We start from the raw sequence: 21,172 nt of genomic DNA, 5'->3' as shown, positions 1-21,172 counted from the left end.
GCTGGTTTTGGGGGTGCGCTGGTTTCGTTAGGAAAAAAATGCCCAGCGCGCACCGATTACACGCATCTACACTACCGCAGGCCACTTTTTACAGTGGTTTACATATTTACAGGCACCATCTTGTTCCTAAAGAAATTAAGGGTTAAATTAATTTTCCTAAGTTTGGGGGGGTGGGGAAAGGAGGGAAACACTATTAAATTCAGGGGTCCTTTTACGCGTGTAGATGCTTTGGGTCTTAGTAAAAAGGCCCCTCAATTGGCATAAAACAAGATGTTCAGCTAAACAGGATTAGTGATATCTTCTTAACAAGGAGCTTATCAATCAGGCAAAGGTTCTAAATGGTACTAGCTTGAGCAATCTAGCAAACCTGTCTTCTATATGATAAAAGATATAAACACAAATAGAATAGACTAGGCAGTCGCCTAGAGTGGAACTTTCTTTTCTTTTTCCTGGAACAGCATACAGCAGTTCCAATCAATGCAACTTAATAGATCCTAACAACGTCATAAAGCGAATGCTACATACCTGTAGAAGGTATTCTCCGAGGACAGCAGGCTGATTGTTCTCACTGATGGGTGACGTCCACGGCAGCCCCTCCAATCGGAATCTTCACTAGCAAAATCCTTTGCTAGCCCTCGCGCGCCGATGCGCACCGCGCATGCGCGGCCGTCTTCCCGCCCGAAACCGGCTCGTGCCGGCCAGTCTCATATGTAGCAAGACAAAGAGAAGGGAAGACACAACTCCAAAGGGGAGGCGGGCAGGTTTGTGAGAACAATCAGCCTGCTGTCCTCGGAGAATACCTTCTACAGGTATGTAGCATTCGCTTTCTCCGAGGACAAGCAGGCTGCTTGTTCTCACTGATGGGGTATCCCTAGCCCCCAGACTCACTCAAAACAACAACCATGGTCAATTGGGCCTCGCAACGGCGAGGACATAACTGAGATTGACCTAACAATTTATCCAACTAACTGAGAGTGCAGCCTGGAACAGAATAAACATGGGCCTAGGGGGGTGGAGTTGGATTCTAAACCCCGAACAGATTCTGAAGCACTGACTGCCCAAACCAACTGTCGCATCGGGTATCCTGCTGCAGGCAGTAATGAGATGTGAATGTGTGGACAGATGACCACGTCGCAGCTTTGCAAATCTCTTCAATAGTGGCTGACTTCAAGTGGGCTACCGACGCTGCCATGGCTCTAACATTATGAGCCGTGACATGACCCTCAAGAGCCAGCCCAGCCTGGGCGTAAGTGAAGGAAATGCAATCTGCTAGCCAATTGGAGATGGTGCGTTTCCCCACAGCCACTCCCCTCCTGTTGGGATCAAAAGAAACAAACAATTGGGCGGACTGTCTGTTGGGCTGTGTCCGCTCCAGATAGAAGGCCAATGCTCTCTTGCAGTCCAATGTGTGCAGCTGACGTTCAGCAGGGCAGGAATGAGGACGGGGAAAGAATGTTGGCAAGACAATTGACTGGTTCAGATGGAACTCCGACACAACCTTTGGCAAGAACTTAGGGTGAGTGCGGAGGACTACTCTGTTATGATGAAATTTGGTGTAAGGGGCCTGGGCTACCAGGGCCTGAAGCTCACTGTCTCTACGAGCTGAAGTAACTGCCACCAAGAAAATGACCTTCCAGGTCAAGTACTTCAGATGGCAGGAATTCAGTGGCTCAAAAGGAGGTTTCATCAGCTGGGTGAGAACGACATTGAGATCCCATGACACTGTAGGAGGCTTGACAGGGGGCTTTGACAAAAGCAAACCTCTCATGAAGCGAACAACTAAAGGCTGTCCTGAGATCGGCTTACCTTCCACACGGTAATGGTATGCACTGATTGCACTAAGGTGAACCCTTACAGAGTTGGTCTTGAGACCAGACTCAGACAAGTGCAGAAGGTATTCAAGCAGGGTCTGTGTAGGACAAGAGCGAGGATCTAGGGCCTTGCTGTCACACCAGACGGCAAACCTCCTCCATAGGAAGAAGTAACTCCTCTTAGTGGAATCTTTCCTGGAAGCAAGCAAGATGCGGGAGACACCCTCTGACAGACCCAAAGAGGCAAAGTCTACGCTCTCAACATCCAGGCCGTGAGAGCCAGGGACCGGAGGTTGGGATGCAGAAGCGCCCCTTCGTCCTGTGTGATGAGGGTCGGAAAACACTCCAATCTCCACGGTTCTTCGGAGGACAACTCCAGAAGAAGAGGGAACCAGATCTGACGCGGCCAAAAAGGAGCAATCAGAATCATGGTGCCTCGGTCTTGCTTGAGTTTCAACAAAGTCTTCCCCACCAGAGGTATGGGAGGATAAGCATACAGCAGACCCTCCCCCCAGTCCAGGAGGAAGGCATCCGATGCCAGTCTGCCATGGGCCTGAAGCCTGGAACAGAACTGAGGGACTTTGCGGTTGGCTCGAGATGCGAAGAGATCTACCAAGGGGGTGCCCCACACCTGGAAGATCTGTCACACTACACGGGAATTGAGCGACCACTCGTGAGGTTGCATAATCCTGCTCAACCTGTCGGCCAGACTGTTGTTTACGCCTGCCAGATATGTGGCTTGGAGCACCATGCCGTGACGGCGAGCCCAGAGCCACATGCTGACGGCTTCCTGACACAGGGGGCGAGATCCGGTGCCCCCCTGCTTGTTGATGTAATACATGGCAACCTGGTTGTCTGTCTGAATTTGGATAATTTGGTGGGACAGCCGATCTCTGAAAGCCTTCAGAGCGTTCCAGACCGCTCGTAACTCCAGAAGATTGATCTGCAGATCGCGTTCCTGGAGGGACCAGCTTCCTTGGGTGTGAAGCCCATCGACATGAGCTCCCCACCCCAGGAGAGACGCATCCGTGGTCAGCACTTTTTGTGGCTGAGGAATTTGGAAAGGACGTCCCAGAGTCAAATTGGACCAAATCGTCCACCAATACAGGGATTTGAGAAAACTCGTGGACAGGTGGATCACGTCTTCTAGATCCCCAGCAGCCTGAAACCACTGGGAAGCTAGGGTCCATTGGGCAGATCTCATGTGAAGGCGGGCCATGGGAGTCACATGAACTGTGGAGGCCATGTGGCCCAGCAATCTCAACATCTGCCGAGCTGTGATCTGCTGGGACGCTCGCACCCGCGAGACGAGGGACAACAAGTTGTTGGCTCTCGTCTCTGGGAGATAGGCGCGAGCCGTCCGAGAATCCAGCAGAGCTCCTATGAATTCGAGTTTCTGCACTGGGAGAAGGTGGGACTTTGGATAATTTATCACAAACCCCAGTAGCTCCAGGAGGCGAATAGTCATCTGCATGGACTGCAGAGCTCCTGCCTCGGATGTGTTCTTCACCAGCCAATCGTCGAGATATGGGAACATGTGTACCCCCAGTCTGCGAAGTGCCACTGCTACTACAGCCAAGCACTTCGTGAACACTCTGTGCGCAGAGGCGAGCCCAAAGGGTAGCACACAGTACTGGAAGTGACGTGTGCCCAGCTGAAATCGCAGATACTGTCTGTGAGCTGGCAGTATCGGGATGTGTGTGTAGGCGTCCTTCAAGTCCAGAGAGCATAGCCAATCGTTTTCCTGAATCATGGGGAGAAGGGTGCCCAGGGAAAGCATCCTGAACTTTTCCTTGACCAGATATTTGTTCAGGGCCCTTAGGTCTAGGATGGGACGCATCCCCCCTGTTTTCTTTTCCACAAGGAAGTACCTGGAATAGAATCCCAGCCCTTCTTGCCCGGATGGCACGGGCTCGACCGCATTGGCGCTGAGAAGGGCGGAGAGTTCCTCTGCAAGTACCTGCTTGTGCTGGAAGCTGTAAGACTGAGCTCCCGGTGGACAATTTGGAGGTTTTGAGGCCAAATTGAGGGTGTATCCTTGCCGGACTATTTGGAGAACCCACTGATCGGAGGTTATGAGAGGCCACCTTTGGTGAAAAGCTTTCAACCTCCCTCCGACTGGCAGGTCGCCCGGCACTGACACTTGGATGTCGGCTATGCTCTGCTGGAGCCAGTCAAAAGCTCGTCCCTTGCTTTTGCTGGGGAGCCGAGGGGCCTTGCTGAGGCGCACGCTGCTGACGAGAGCGAGCGTGCTGGGGCTTAGCCTGGGCCGCAGGCTGTCGAGAAGGAGGATTGTACCTACGCTTACCAGAAGAGTAGGGAACAGTCCTCCTTCCCCAAAAAAATCGTCTACCTGTAGAGGTAGAAGTTGAAGGCTGCCGGCGGGAGGACTTGTCGAAAGCGGTATCCCGCTGGTGGAGCTGCTCTACCACCTGCTCGACTTTTTCTCCAAAAATGTTATCCGCACGGCAAGGCGAGTCCGCAATCCGCTGCTGGAGTCTATTCTCTAGGTCGGAGGCACGCAGCCATGACAGTCTGCGCATCACCACACCTTGAGCAGCGGCCCTGGACGCAACATCAAAGATGTCATACACCCCTCTGGCCAGGAATTTTCTGCACGCCTTCAGCTGCCTGACCACCTCCTGAAAAGGCTTGGCTTGCTCAGGGGGGAGCTTGTCCACCAAGCCCGCCAACTGCCGCACATTGTTCCGCATGTGTATGCTCGTGTAGAGCTGGTAAGACTGAATTTTGGCCACGAGCATAAAGGAATGGTAGGCCTTCCTCCCAAAGGAGTCTAAGGTTCTAGAGTCCTTGCCCGGGGGCGCCGAAGCATGCTCCCTAGAACTCTTAGCCTTCTTTAGGGCCAAATCCACAACTCCAGAGTCGTGAGGCAACTGGGTGCGCATCAGCTCTGGGTCCCCATGGATCCGGTACTGGGACTCGATCTTCTTGGGAATGTGGGTGGGGATTACTTAATGGCTTGGTCCAGTTCGCCAGCAATGTCTTTTTGAGGACATGATGCATGGGTACTGTGGACGCTTCCTTAGGTGGAGAAGGATAGTCCAGGAGCTCAAACATTTCAGCCCTGGGCTTGTCCTCCACAACCACCGGGAAGGGGATGGCCGTAGACATCTCCCGGACAAAGGAAGTGAAAGACAGACTCTCGGGAGGAGAAAGCTGCCTTTCAGGAGAGGGAGTGGGATCAGAAGGAGGCCATCAGACTCCTCGTCAGAGAAATACCTGATGTCCTCCTCCTCCTCCCACGAGGCCTCACCATCGGTATCAGACACAAGTTCACGAACCTGTGTCTGAAGCTGTGCCCGGCTCGACTCCGTGGAACCACGGCCACGGTGGGAGCGTCGAGAGGTAGACTCCCTCGCCCGCACTGGCGAAGCGCCCTCCGCCGATGTCGTCGGGGAGCCTTCCTGGGAGGCTACCACAGTCGGTACCGCTTCTCACCCCGGGCAAGGGGCCAGCCGGCGCCTCACTCGACGGTACCGGTGGCGCAAGCACCCCCGGTACCGGAGGGGAAGGGCGCAACAGCTCTCCCAGGATCTCTGGGAGAACGGCCCGGAGACTCTCGTGCAGAGCGGCTGTGGAGAAAGACATGGAAGCCGATGCAGGTGTCGATGTCAGAGTCTGTTCCGGGCTGTCCATAGTGGAGTGCATCGACACCTCTTGAACAGAGGGTGAGCGGTCCTCTCGGTGCCGATGCCTGCTGGGTGCCGACTCCCTCGGCGACCCAGAGCTCTCGGTGCCGACACGGGAAGGGGACCGGTGTCGATGCTTCTTCGACTTCTTGGGACGAAGCATGTCACCGGAGCTTCCCGGCACCGACGAGGAGGACGTAGAATCCAGCCGTCGCTTCCTCGGGGCCGAGGCCGAAGAAGGTCGGTCTCGGGGGGGGCTGTACCGCAGGAGCCCTCAGGGTAGGGGGAGACCCACCCGAAGGCTCACCGCCACCAGCAGGGGAATGGACAGCCCTCACCTGCACTCCAGACGAAGCACCACCGTCCGACGACATCAGCAGACAAGGAGGTCCCGGTACCACCGACACCGACGCAGCCTTCCGATGTCTCAGCCCCAATGCAGAGGGTCGATGCCTCGATACACTCGATGCAATCGCGGCCAAGGATGAAGGTCTGGACGCTGGCGACGTCGATGCACTCGATACTCCCGGTGCCGATGCCAACGAAGAGCCCGAGAACAAAACGTTCCACTGGGCCAATCTCGCTACCTGAGTCCGCTTTTGTAAAAGAGAACACAGACTACAGGCATGCGGGCGGTGCCCAGCCCCCAGACACTGAAGACACGACGCGTGTCTATCAGTGAGCGAGATTACCCGGGCGCACTGGGTGCACTTCTTGAAGCCGCTGGGAGACTTCGATGTCATGGGCGGAAAAATCGCGCCGGCGAGATCAAAACTCGTAATGGCAAAGATGGCACCACAAAAAGGGGAAGAAAAACTTCGAACCGAGGCCTCAAAGGGGCCTACCCCGACAACGAAAGAAAACTTCACGGGGCAAAAACTAGAAATATAGGAAGGGGAACAGACCGAAAAGGTCTCCTTCCGAAAGGATTTTTTTTTTTTTTTTTTTTAGCGAAGTCCAAAAAAGACGCGCGAGGTCGACTTTCGGGGCGCGAACAGCGTAAACACAACCGTACCGAGCGCGGACAAAAGAAGACTGGCCGGCACGAGCCGGTTTCGGGCGGGAAGACGGCCGCGCATGCGCGGTGCGCATCGGCACGCGAGGGCTAGCAAAGGATTTTGCTAGTGAAGATTCCGATTGGAGGGGCTGCCGTGGACGTCACCCATCAGTGAGAACAAGCAGCCTGCTTGTCCTCGGAGAATCTAAAAATTCATCAAGGTAAACTCTTCCCAGTGGACAATTCCTCTGGAATCTCATTTACCTGGGTAAATGACACTCACGCTCATATTAAGCTGCATCTTATCATAAATCCAACAATTTGACACAGTAAATACCTCACCTGATTTCAGTAGTTCCCATGGCAGAAGTTATTAGCCAAACATTTCCTTTTCACTGACGATATTAGTAGAACAAAAAGCAAAAAGTCCCTAATGCTACTAGCCAGGGGCGTAGCCGGACCTCGCAGTGGGAGGGGCCAGAGCCCGAGGTGGGGGGCACATTTTAGTCTGCCGCTCCCCACCCACTGCCAGCTGCCAGCAGATACCTTGGCTGGCAGGGATCCCCAACCTCTGCCAGCTGAAGCGTTATCCAGCACCGGTCTCTGGCGCCGCTGTGTTGCCTGCCCTGCTCTGTCTTCCCCTCACGTCCCGCATTCTCAGTTTCACTAAAAGGAGTGTGCCGGACGTGAGGGGAAGACAGAGCAGGCAACATGGCGGCACCGGAGACCAGCGCTGGACAAGGATTCAACTAGCGGGGGTTGGGGACCTCCCACCAGCAAAACAGGGGCCCAGAGGAAATTTGGGGGGACATGGCCCCACGTAGCTACACCACTGCTACTAGCACTGAGAAACTCAAAATGTAACTTTCTGATTACCATAGAATCTCATAGTAGAAATTTCTCTCTACAACTACAGCATTTAGCACAGACAGAAAAACTCAGAAATATGGTTCTTCATGTCATGGCTCAAATTAATTTCGGACAGTCAGGAATCCGGCCATCAATCAACCAGTGATAAATTAGGTATAGCACAAAAACAACTAAGGCAATGGCTCCTACTGTTACTATAAATTTCAGGAGAGAATCAGTTCTTTCCAGTTTTTCAGGGTTTCGGTGAATTCTTCACCCATCTCTTAAGATAACCTTCACGTAGATCGTACTTCCTAAATGTTCCAGCAGGTGTCGCTGTTCAGTGGTAAGAGAGGTATCTTCTGGCAGTGGACAATGTGACTAGAACCGGCGATCCGGGCAGACGGAGGGTGTGGCAGAAGGCGGGAGAGAGAACGGGACACAAAGAGCAGGGGGCAATGCAGCGTACAAGTATAGTCTGAGAGACTGAGAGTGGACACGGCTTTAATCACCGCATTTATTAAGTCCATCGGAATGCTTCACAAAAGAGGATGAACTCTCTAGCGCGGAGTGAAGCAATATGAGTCCGTGAAGGGGCCTAAAAAAATGCAGAGCCTTTGACAACATGCAGAAGGAGGTCTGAGCCTTGGCAGTCACTCAGAAGCAGATTTAAACAGCACTCAACACAATCTAAAGACAAACACTGTCCGATCCACCGAAGCAGATTGATCGCAGTAGGGGCAGAGACCAATACTTTTTATCGGCAGACAAAATTATACTCGCCCCCAGAACTTTTGTATGGCGACCAGAAGCTCCAAGAAAGAGTTGGATAAAAATAAGAGCGGGGGATTAAAAATGGCGGGGAAAAATTCTCCACCATCATCATCGGTGAGCTCTGTCTGGGCCTCAGAAATTGTGGCAGAGGTAAAAATGGCGGTGGAGGACACCATGAGCCACAAGCTACAGCAAATTATTGATAAGCTTGATGGCATGGATCAAAAATTTACCACTTTTACTAATGAGCTCCAGGAGGTCCAGCAACGACTGGGGGACGTGGAAAACTCCTCACAAGAGGCCTCAAAATCCATAGAGCATCTCCAAAAAACGGTTTCAACTTTAGAAGATAAAGTGGATGATTTGGAGAATCGTTCTCGCAGAAATAATCTTCGGCTGGTAGGAATACCAGAATCAATACAGGAAGCAGAACTGGGAGGCTTTTTGGAGTCCTGCCTTGCTAAGATCTTACCCAATCAGAATACGACGGGGCCGCTGAAGATAGAAAGAGCACATCGCCTAGGCCCAAGAAAGGAGACGCAACACCCGCCCTAGAGTGGTTATTTTGCGACTGCTCAACTACCAACATAAGATGGATGTGTTAACGGCTCTTCGGAAGGGGGAAACGCTGGAGATGGATGGACACAAGATACTGTGCTTTCAAGACTATTCTACTAAAGTCTCCCTCCAGCGTAAACAATTTTCGCAAGTATGTGGGCGACTACACAAAATGCAGATAAGATTCAGTTTATTGTACCCGGCTAAACTCAGAATCCAGCATAATGGTACAGTAAGATTTTGCGACACTGTAGAAGCCGCTCAAGCACTGGTGGATCGATTAGAGGAGGACAGGCCGAGAGCATCAAGAAATACATGAACAATCCCCTGGAAGGACAACTGTGAGATTGATGCCATTGATGGAGGTGGATCAGAAGAAGCCAGAAGGCTTGTAAATATAAGTGGTTGAGTTTAACAGTTTTGAAATTGTTACTGCTGTTTATGGTGGTTGTATGGTTGAAGGAGTGGGAGAAGAGTGAATCATATAGTGTCAATGTGGGTGGGATCCCGGATCGGAGACACGGATGTAGTGCACCCTAGGTGCCGTTAAGAGATGGGGAGGATGGGTAGACAGGGGATGGGTGGGGGAGGGGGGTACATGGGAGAGCAGGTATCTCATGGTTACAGTGGAGAAGGGGAGCACAGACAACACATTAGGAGCAACACGAGGAGTGTATTTCTGTGGAATTGGGTTTCACTATGGGCGGTGGGGGGGGGTATAGGCTGGGATGTCCCCCCTACCCACTCAGTGAAGGCATCAAGGTCACATTTTTTGTGGTGCCTGACAATACGTGATGGCTCTTAAGGTGGTGACGTGGAATGTGGGGGGCATTTCTTTGCCAATTAACGGCAGAAAATACTTCAAGCACTTCATAAGCAACAGACATCAATTGCATTACTTCAAGAAATGCATCTAACTGCCAAAGAGCATGAGAAACTATGTCGATGGTGGGTGGGTTCATATTATGAATCACCAGCGCAGGTGAAAAAAGCAGGAGTTATAATTTTAATTAAGACAGGGGTTCAAGTCATTACACATAAGACTATTGCGGATAAAGAGGGAAGATATGTATTGGCACACTTAACAATAGAGCGCCAACCAGTAGTTATATGTAATATGTATGCTCCCAACACGTATAATAAGGCATTTTACAAAAAACTTTTATATCATTTAACAAACTTTGAAGGAACTCCCCTGCTGATAGGTGGGGATTTCAATGAAGTTGGAGACCCTAAACTGGACAGATCTCAAGGGGGCAAAAAAGGATCGGGTGCGGAATCCAGAGGAATAGGTATGTTGAGTGAAGTTTTGGACCTGGTGGACGTGTGGCGCACTTTGCATCCATTAGAGCGTGATTATACTCATTTGTCTCGTGCGCATGCCACCATGTCGCGGATTGATTATATTTTTATCTCTCGCTTATTATTTACAAAAATTAGTGCAGCAGAAATAGGTCCCATCAAAATCTCAGATCATGCAATGATGATGGCTTCATGGGAACCTTCAGAGGGCAGTCCGGGTCAGTTCCAATGGAAATTTCCTATTCGGCTTTATAGAGATCAGGAATTCCGGGAATACATAATAAATATAAGCAGTTTCAAGATACTAACCAGGCACACATGGCAACTCCAATACTCTATTGGGATACGGCTAAGGCTGTACTTCGGGGTGAGATTATCGCTTACACAAGTCACCAGAAAAAGACGCGGGAGAGGGGCATGCTCAGATTAGAAAAGGAAATAACACGGACACGGCGTGAGTACGGGTGCCAACATAACGTTAAACTAAAAGCCAAGCTCCTAGAATTGCAGCAAACCCTAAATAAGAGACTTCACCATAAGGCCCAACGGAATTATGTGTACTATAGATATCAATTGTACAGATACGCCAATAAAAGCGGAAGGATGATGGCTAGGTTGGCAAATCCTAGGCAGGGCAATTATAAAATAAACACCCTGTATTCCTTAAATGGAACCTTAGAAAATAAAGATGTCCCTATTAATAGAATCATGCAAGAATATTATCAGAAGTTATATGCTATCCCAGATCCACCCCTGATGGACAGTGAGATATATTTGGCTGGGCAAGAGCTTCCGCAAATAGACACAAAAAGCCTAAATATGCTAAATGCTCCCATAACGGCAGATGAGGTATCATGGGCTATACAGCAAGGACCATTGGGGAAGGCCCCGGGCCCAGATGGCTATAGAGGCAAATTTTACAAAATACTGAGGGATGAAGTACTGGTACCCCTGACTTCAATGTTTAATGTCATAGTGCAGGAGAAGCAAATGCCCATTTCTTTACGAACAGTGCAGATTATAGTGCTCCCCAAACCAGGGCGGGATGCACAGAAACCTGAATCTTATAGGCCAATATCATTACTTAATTTTGAAGCCAAACTGTTTGCTAAAGTATTAGCAAACCGTTTATCTCGAATACTGCCAGATGTTATCGAAGATTCACGGGTGGGATTTGTACAGGGCAGGACTATTACTAAAAATGTGAGAAAGATATTGGTAACCTTGGAGGTGGTGTCCACGCAGGCCATACCATCGGTGTTAGCTTTGATGCCGAAAAGGCGTTTGACAGGGTGGTTTGTGATTTTTTATTTGGCATTCTAGACGCGTATGGTATACAAGGGTTTTTTCAGGAGGCGATCCGTGCACTATACTATCTTCCACAAGCACAGGTGTGGGTAAATGGAATCTTGTCACCTTCCTTTCCTATACACAGGGGGGACTAGGCAGGGATGCCCTCTATCACCTTTATTGTTTGTATTAACACTAGACCCACTAATTAGAAACATCCAACAGACGCCCGATGTACAAGGAGTCAAGATTGGTACAGAAATGTTTAAAATAGCAGCTTTCGCTGACGATTTGCTGGCACATGTAACCCATCCTGAAACATCACTGACAGCTCTCTTAGAATGCATGACAGAGTTTGGTAACTTCTCTGGCTTTAAGCTAAACTTGGAGAAGTCTGAAGCTTTGCAGAGAGAGGGAGACCACGTTGGAGTTTGGCGGGAACAGCTTCCGTTGAAATGGGCGGAGGAATCTTTCAGATATCTAGGAATAAGGCTGGCTATGGACACCACCACATTTTATAAAATCAATATGGAAAAGTTGTTAGAGGACACCAGATGCTCTCTTGAGAGATGGAGCCATTTACCCATATCGCTAATGGGCAGAATCAACTTATTTCAAATGATCATATTCCCGAGATGGCTCTATATTTTATAGGTGTTGCCAATACATATTCTTGGAAAAGATTTACGTAAGCTGAACAGGATGAGTCGGAAATTTCTATGGGGGGGGGGGAGGGAGTCAAAATTACGATTTGAATATCTGTATGATGGACGGGCATAGGGAGGGTTGGGATTCCCTTGTATTAAACGATATAATCAGGCATGCCTTCTGAGACATCAACATACGCCGCTTAGCTGGGAAAGTGCACTATTTAGACCATGGCATTTGAATTTTCTCCTGCAGGCCAAAACAAAAAGCTTGCCACTCGTTTGTAGGAAAAGCATACAGCTGCAGCCACTGCGACGCATTTGGCAATTCCTTATGCGATCTTGGGGACAAGATCTCAATATTAGTGATCAACTCCCATTGCGAGGGAATGGGGATTTTTCTACGGGGTTAGAGAAAGGGATACTTGATAAATGGTCGGAATTGGGAATTACTTTGCTTGAACATTTGAGGAGTGAAGAGGGGGGACTGTATGGATTTCAGGACCTGCAGCAGAGGCTTTCACTTGCCAATAAAGATTATTACACATATAGACAACTACATCATCATTGGTTCAGTCTAGACCAGGCAGCTCTGGACACGAGGCTGGGCCATAGGCTGCGCGAATTCCTGAGGGGGGATGCATATGGACAGGTATCAATATCGAGCTTACACAGAGCTTTAATGTCGCTCAGGCCTCCTCGCGCATATGAGATGCTTAAAGACACATGGAGTAAAGATTTGGGATACGAGTTGAAGGGAATAAATTTTGCTAAATTGATCAAAGATATACCCAAACAAGTGGGTGGAGCGGTGCTGCAGGAGAGTCAATATAGGATCATCCATCGGGGATACATCACACAATCACAGGCAGCAAGGGCTGGTTGGATATCTGATGCCCAAATGCCCTAAATGTCACAGAGAGAGGAATACCTTTTTGCATGCATTTTGGAGATGTGACAGAATAAAATTATTTTGGAAAGCGGTACAGAAATATCTTGAAAAATGATCAGGGCAAGGGCTACTCCCCTCCTGGAAAGGAGTACTTTTGAACAAAAGCAATGCATATGGGATCTCAGATAAAAATTTGGAGTTATTCTTCTGTAAGGCATATGCAGTGGGGAAAAAATGTCTACTCAGGCACTGGATGCAGGAGGAACCACCATCCGTTTGGCTCTGGAGGAATAGGCTCCATGAGTTAATGCTCTGGGAGGCCAGGGCGGCCCATGGCAACCCAAAGAGATGAAAGAATTTTATTAATATATGGAACCCTTATTTGCAAAATATTTCTCATAAAGCAAGAAGTGCTGTATTAAATAATTTTAGCAAACCCTAACTTGTAGAGAACCCAGTAGACATATACTCCTTGTACAAGACAGTAAAGTCTGGTGACAGAATTTTGGAAGGAATAGAGACCATGAAGTAAGAAGCTCACGGTACAGAGGTTATATGGTGGGGGGGGGGGGGTAGAAGGGGAGTAAATGTTGTAAAAATTGATGATACAGTTAAGATGTACATAAATGCATACTGTATGATGTGTCACTATGATTACAGAATGTTTGCCTTTCATAAAACTGTTTTAAATGTTTGATCATCAATAAAAACCGTTTAAATATTTTAAAAAATCTGTGATAAATAGGTGCCGGTTTGTAATAGGAAACTGTCAAGTGCTGGCTGTTTGTTCACTGATGTGATTATTTTGAGTGCAACTGTGCTTCTACGTAATTTTATTTTTGAGTATTAATATAATAATACCAAAAGACACCAAGAAAAACACAAATGATCTCACCAACTACCGCCCAGTTGTATCTATCCCACTAGTAGTCAAATTGATGGAGAGCTTGGTGACCAAACAGCTTACCGACTACATGGACAAAGTCTCAATACTATACAACTCACAATCAGGATTCCGTTCCCACCACAGTACTGAAACTGTCCTAGTCACTCTCCTGGCCAAATTCAAGCAGGAAATAGCTACAGGTAAAAGCATACTTCTCCTCCAATTCGACATGTCGAGCGCATTCGACATGGTAAACCACAATATACTAATAAGACTCCTTGCCCACTTCGGGATTGATGGTAATATACTCAATTGGATCAAGGGTTTTCTAACCTCTAGAACATACCAAGTTAAATCAAATACAAACATATCATCACCATGGAAAGCAGTCTGCGGAGTACTTCAAGGATCACCACTGTCACCAACACTCTTCAACATATTGATGATCCCACTGGCAAAGTCCTTATCCAATCAAGGCCTCAATCCATTCATCTATGCAGACGATGTTACAATCTACATTCCCTTGTATATTTCTTTAGGTTATATTTGTCCCTTCCTGGAGCTGTGGTCCAGTCACTAATATCCAGGAATGAACAAAACACCCAAGGCTGCTTCTGTATATTTCTCCTCATTTATCTAGACTCCTGAATCCCCAGAGTTGTGCACTTAACTCTGAATAATTCTAGAGACAATGATCAGGAGACATATAGTGAATATGAGAAATTAGCTTTTTATTTATACTCACCACAATCAAATATAGCAGGATCAATCTTAGTACAAGCCAAGTATTATTTCTCAGGGGAGATCAGCAAGAGTATCAAACTCGTGTTCTCTAATGCTGGAATCTCCCCTGAACACTATTTCAGCTGTTAGTTTTATACTCTTATTTATTTATTATTATTATTTGTTACATTTGTATCCCACATATTTGCAGGCTCAATGTGGCTTACATAATACCGTGAAGGCATTCGCCAAGTCCGGTATGGATAAATACAAAATGTTGTAGTGAGATAGGGAAGATAAGATTCAATCAAGTCAGGTTTGAGGTAAAAGGGTTTGTCAATGTTCAATACGATCTTTGATATTGAAGTGTTGCAGGGTTGAGTCATTTAAGTTGGGTCATTCGGATAGGCCTTTCCGAATAAGTGAGTCTTTAATAATTTTCTGAATTTTAGGTGATCATAAGTTGTTTTCACCACTTGTGGCAGTGCATTCCACAGGCGCGTGCTTATGTAAGGGAAGTTGTACGCATGGGTTGCCTTGTATTTTAGTCCTTTGCAATTAGGGTAGTGGAGATTCAGATAAGATCGTGATGAACTGGTACTATTTCTGATTGGGAGATTGACTACCATGTAATCTGGGACTATACCGTAGATAATCTTATGGACTATGGTGCAGATTTTGAAAGAGATACGTTCCTTGATAGGAAGCCAGTGCAGTTTCTCACGGAGTGGTTTGGCACTTTGGAATTGTGTCTTACCAAATATCAATCTGGCTGCTATGTTTTGTGCCATCTGGAGTTTCCTTGTGAGTTGTTCCTTACATCCCGCATAGATTCCATTGCAATAATCAACATGGCTTAGTACGATTGGTTGAATTAAATTACGGAAAACATCTCTTGGGAAGAAAGGTTTTAAGCACTTGAGTTTCCACATTGAATAAAACATTTTCTTTACTGTGGAGTTGACTTGGGACTCAAGTATAAGATTTCAATCGATAGTAATACCTAATATTTTGAGACTATCAGAGATGGGAAGGGAATGATCTGGAGTGAATAAGGTTGTTGGTTTATAATTGTTGTACTGGGATGAGAGGATAAGGCAATGCATTTTATCAGTGTTCAGCTTCAATTGAAACGAGTTTGCCCATGAGTGCATGATGTTCAATCCACTCTTGATTTTGTCGGAGATTTCTGATAAATCATGTTTAAAAGGGATGTAGATTGTAACATCATCAGCATAGATGAACGGGTGAAGACCTTGATTTGATAGGGACTTGGTCAATGGAATCATTAGTATGTTAAAGAGTATTGGTGATAGAGGTGAACCTTGAGGAACTCCATAGTCTGATTTCCATGTTGATGATATATTTGTATTAGATTTAACTTGGTATGACCAGGTGGTCAGAAACCCTTTGAACCAATCAAGTACATTTCCACCAATTCCAAAGTAATCTAGAAGTCGAAGAAGTATATTATAGTTGACCATATCGAATGCACTCGACATGTCGAATTGGAGTAGGAGTATGCTATTACCTAAGGCTATTTCGTTCTTGAATTTGGCCAGTAAGGTGACCAGCCCAGTTTCAGTGCTGTGGGAAGGGCAGAAATCAGATTGAGATTCATGTAATAAAGAGGAGTGTGGTAGCCGTGTTAGTCCACTCTTAAGGTTATCAATAGAAATCAAACAAAATAAAACATGGAAAAGAAAATAAGATGATACCTTTTTTATTGGACATAACTTAATACATTTCTTGATTAGCTTTCGAAGGTTGCCCTTCTTCGTCAGATCGGAAATAAGCAAATGTGCTAGCTGACAGTGTATATAAGTGAAAACATTCAAGCATTACTATGACAGGGTGGGAGGATGGGGGTGGGTCGGAGGTATGCATGGGGACATCAAAGCATATCATTGATATTCTAACTGCTACAGTACAAGGAGAAAAAATCCACAGACAGAATTCCCCTTGTAGTGACATACAATCCAGAGCTGGAAAAACTGAGGAAAATCATAAGAGATCTACAACCTATACTCCAGGAGGATGAATTACTGAAAGAGATATTCCCATCCCCACCAGTACTGGCCTTCCGACAACCACCCAACTTAAAACACAAGCTAATCAGAAGTAAACTTCCATCACAGACTGAAAAGGAACAGAAGGGCACACGTCCCTGTAATTTATCCAGTTGCAAACTATGCCAAAATATTTCACAGGACCCCACAGTTACCCACAAAGGAAAGATATTCAACATAAAGGGATCTTTCACTTGCTCATCTTCCAATGTGGTATATATCATTCAGTGTAAAAAATGTAACGAAGGATGCTATATTGGAGAAACAGGCCAGATGCTTAAGACAAGATTCAATTTACATAGACATCACATGAACAATACAGCCAGTAGGGCCCCCACCACGGTGGGACAGCACTTCACAGAACCAGGACACTGTACCAGTGATTTCACAGTGAGAATACTGAAAGGTAACTTTAAAACCATACAAGAACGTAAGACCTTTGAAGTCAGAATGATTGAATATTTTAACACCCAACAGAAAGGACTTAACAAGGACCTGGGGTTCCTAGCCCATTATAAACCATAAAGCTGTATGTCTCTGTTGATCACCCCACCCCTCACCTATCCACACCCATCCTGTTAGAATATCAATGATATGCTTTGATGTCCCCATGCATACCTCCGACCCACCCCCATCCTCCCACCCTGTCAGACTGTCATAGTAATGCTTGAATGTTTTCACTTATATACACTGTCAGCTAGCATATTTGCTTATTTCCGATCTGACGAAGAAGGGCAACCTTCGAAAGCTAATCAAGAAATGTATTAAGTTATGTCCAATAAAAAAGGTATCATCTTATTTTCTTTTCCATGTTTTATTTTGTTTGATTTCTATTGATAATGTAATAAAGAGAATTTGTCCAAATAGTTAGTGAGCTGTTTGGTCACTAAACTCTCCATCAATTTAACTATAAGTGGGATGGATGCAATTGGGCGATAATTGGTGATGTAATTTGTTTTTTTTCTTTGCGTCCTTTGGTATAGGGGTGAGTAAGATGTTGCCATATTCTTCAGGAAAATGACCTTGTTGAAGCATTAATTTACCATTCACATTAATGGTAGTTTCGCTTTATCATTATTAATTCTATTTTGGAATCAATGCTTTCGACCACATGACTTTCCAGTTTCGGCCAGACCCTTTTATAGTTCTCTCTTTTTGCACCTGGCTACCAGTAAATCTATCTTTTATGAGATATCTCCAACTGCAGTTTCTTGTTATGCTTCCGTCCAGCTGCCTCAACTGTGGCAATCTTGTTTCCGTGACAAGTTTATTTATTTATTTATTTTATGGCATTTGTATCCCACATTATCCCACCTCTTTGCAGGCTCAATGTGGCTTACATTTCGTCATGGATACTGGAAGTAGCATTGAATATACATTTGGTTTACAGAGGGTTTTGTGTTACATGGTAGTAAGATAGATGAGGGTGTTAGAGCAGAAAGACATTATAACACATTATAAGACAGTCTAGAAGTTTTAAGACTATACAGTTACACAAGTTGAATTATACAGTTACACATGTTGATCTTTGTGATATATCTTGTCGAAAAGATAGGTTTTCAATAGTTTGCGGAAATTGGTCAATTCATAGACTGTTTTTAGGTTACGTGGCAGCGCGTTCCAAAGTTGCGTGCTCGTATAGGAAAAGGTAGATGCATGCATTGATGTGTATTTCAGACCCTTGCATTTGGGAGGATGTAAATTAAGGAATGTGCGAAAAGATCTTTTTGCGTTCCTGGGTGGTAGGTCTATCAGGTCTGACATACAGGCTGGGGCGTCACCATGGATGATCTTGTGGACCAGGGTGCAAAGTTTGAACGTGATACGTTCCTTTAGTGAGAGCCAGTGTAATTTTTCCTGCAAGGGTTTCGCGCTTTCGTATTTTGGTGTGCCGAATATTAGTCTGGCTGCTGTATTCTGAGCTGTCTGGAGTTTTTTAAGTATTTGTTCTTTACAGCCAGCGTAAAGTGAGTTGCAGTAATCCAGATGACTAAGTACCAATGATTGTACCAGATTGCGAAAGACAGTTCTTGGAAAAAATGGTCTGACTCTTTTTAGTTTCCACATTGCATGAAACATCTTTTTAGTAGTGTTATTTGCGTGGTTCTCAAGTGTTAGGTGTCGATCAATTGTGACACCAAGGATTTTTAGGGAATCCGAGATTGGTAAGTTTAGTTTAGGTGTGTTGATGGTGGTAAATTTATTCTTGTTGTATTGCGAGGTTAGTACCAAACATTGGGTTTTCTCTGCATTGAGTTTCAACTGGAAAGCATCTGCCCAGGAATTCATAGTATGTAGGTTTTGTTTGATTTCATTGGAGATTTCCCTTAGATCTTGTTTGAATGGGATGAAGATCGTTACATCATCAGCGTATATGTATGGGTTTAGGTTCTGATTCGATAGTAGTTTGGCCAAGGGTGTCATCATTAGGTTGAATATGGTCGGTGAGAGGGAGGATCCCTGTGGAACTCCGCATTCAGGTATCCATGTGGCTGATGTAGTCGACTTTGATGTCACTTGGTATGAGCGTGTAGTGAGGAACCCTTTAAACCAGTTAAGAACGTTGCCTCCAATTCCGAAGTATTCGAGGATATGTAATAGAATTCCATGGTCGACCATATCAAATGCACTTGACATGTCAAATTGTAACAATAGAATGTTGTTGCCATTTGCTATTAGTTGTTTGAGTTTGGTCATAAGCGTGACTAATACGGTTTCAGTGCTGTGATTAAAGCGAAATCCTGACTGAGAATCGTGTAATATTGAGAACTTGTTTAGATAGTCTGTGAGTTGTTTGGTCACTATACCTTCTGTTATTTTGGTAATTAGTGGGATGGATGCTACTGGTCTATAGTTCGTTAGTTCATTAGCATTTTTCTTTGCATCCTCAGGTATAGGGGTGAGTAAGATGTTACCTTTTTCCCTTGGGAAGAGTCCATTTTGTAGCATAAAGTTCACGTAGTTTGTTAGGTCCGTTATAAATTGTTGAGGGGCCGATTTCATGAGGTTGTTTGGACAAATATCTAGTTTGCAGTAGGATTTGGCGTATCTTTTGAGCGTTTGTGAGATAAGATCTTCCGGTAGTGTTGTGAATTCAGTCCAGATCCTGTCTGCTGGGTAGATTCCAGGGTCTGGGTCCAGGCAGTCTAGGAGTGTGGTGTATTTGGTGTGGCTAGCGGGTATTTTCAGTCGCAGTTGAATAATTTTTCTCCTTGAAGTATTTCGCCAAGTTGTCAGCTCCTAGTGTGTCTTTGCAGTTGTTGGTGACTGGAGTGGTGTCTAGTAATTTATTCACAAGTTGGAAGAGTTTGTGTGTGTCTTTGTAATTTGGTCCAATTTCAGTTTTGTAGTATTGTCTTTTGGTTTGTCTTATGGTGTATTTATATTTCCTTCGAAGTTGTTTCCAATCGTTAAGTATGGGATTGTCTTTCTTTTTGTTCCACGCACGTTATGGGTTAGGTGGTTGACTGAAGATCATTATTGTAATGCTCACAGTAAAGTTATCAGGTTGAATTCAATAAAAGTTTAACATGGTATACGGTTAGGAAGGGGATAAAAGTTATGAAAAATTTGATGGCTATAAGTCGTTATATTTTTGAAGTGTTGCTCCACTGAGTTCTGTAAAATTGCATTGACACTGCCATGTTCAGGTGGATTTGTACTTTTTGAACTGTCATCAATAAAAACCGTTGAAACTTAAACACAACAAGAACAAATCCACAACCAAAACCACCCCAGAACACACCCTCCCTATCTCAGACAGCCTCAAAATACTGGGCGTCACAATCGACCGCAACCTCACTCTTGAGAGCCAAATAAACTCTGTAACAAAGAGAATGTTCTACTCAATGTGGAAACTCAAATGCGTAAAACCTTTCTTCCAGAGGGAAATATTTTGAAACCTAATACAATCAATGGTTGTAAGCCAAGCAGATTATTGCAACGGAATCTACGCGGGATGTAGAGAACACAAAAAAACTTGAGACCGCCCAAAACACAGCGGCCAGGCTGATATTTGGTAAAACACGTTTCAAAAGTGCCAAACCCCTCTGAGAAAAGCTACACTGGCTTCCAATCAAAGAAGGGATCACTTTCAAGATCTGCACCCTTGTCCACAAAATTATCTACGGTGTAGTCCCAGGATACATGATAGACCTTATAGACCTTCCAACAAGAAACAGAAACAGATCCAGATCATCTCGTACATACCTGAACCTCCACTACCCAACTTGCAAAGGACTCAAATACAAAACAACCTATGCATCAAGTTTCTCCTATATAAGCGCACAAATATGGAACACACTCCCAAAAGCTGTGAAAACAATGCACGACCACCTAAACTTCAGAAAATCACTAAAAACTAACCTCTTCAAAACGGCCTACACTACAGATCCAACGTAAATCCCACATCCGGCCACACAACTAAACCAATGACCGTACTGGACAATATACAACTTCCCTCCTTTCGACCCTAATGGAGCCTGCAATACATCTACTCCTCCTGTGAGAAAGAGAGCGATTTCCTCAAATGTCACCTGCTTCTGAAATACAAACCAGACACACACTCAGCATCTTCTGCATTGCATCCAGTAGATCTCCCAAATGCTAGATGCATATAATTTAGAATCACAACATACTCAGTCTCACAGCAAGGTTATATTTCTACTCATAAGTACATACATTTTATTGCCATACTAGGACAGACCAAAGGCCCATCAAGCCCA

At 45.8% G+C, this 21,172-nt stretch overlaps 1 protein-coding gene across 2 annotated transcripts in view; it reads left to right on the top strand.

Moving 5' to 3' along the window:
- LOC115463370 (gastrula zinc finger protein XlCGF26.1-like) overlaps positions 1-21,172 on the top strand; it is a 952,960-nt gene that overhangs the window by 690,191 nt on the left and 241,597 nt on the right. The gene's annotated exons all lie outside the window — the stretch shown is intronic.

This window comes from Microcaecilia unicolor, chromosome 1 (genome assembly GCF_901765095.1).
Source record: "Microcaecilia unicolor chromosome 1, aMicUni1.1, whole genome shotgun sequence".
In the NCBI taxonomy this organism is placed as follows: Eukaryota; Metazoa; Chordata; class Amphibia; order Gymnophiona; family Siphonopidae; genus Microcaecilia; species Microcaecilia unicolor.
This window is presented reverse-complemented; position numbering and strand designations above follow the sequence as displayed.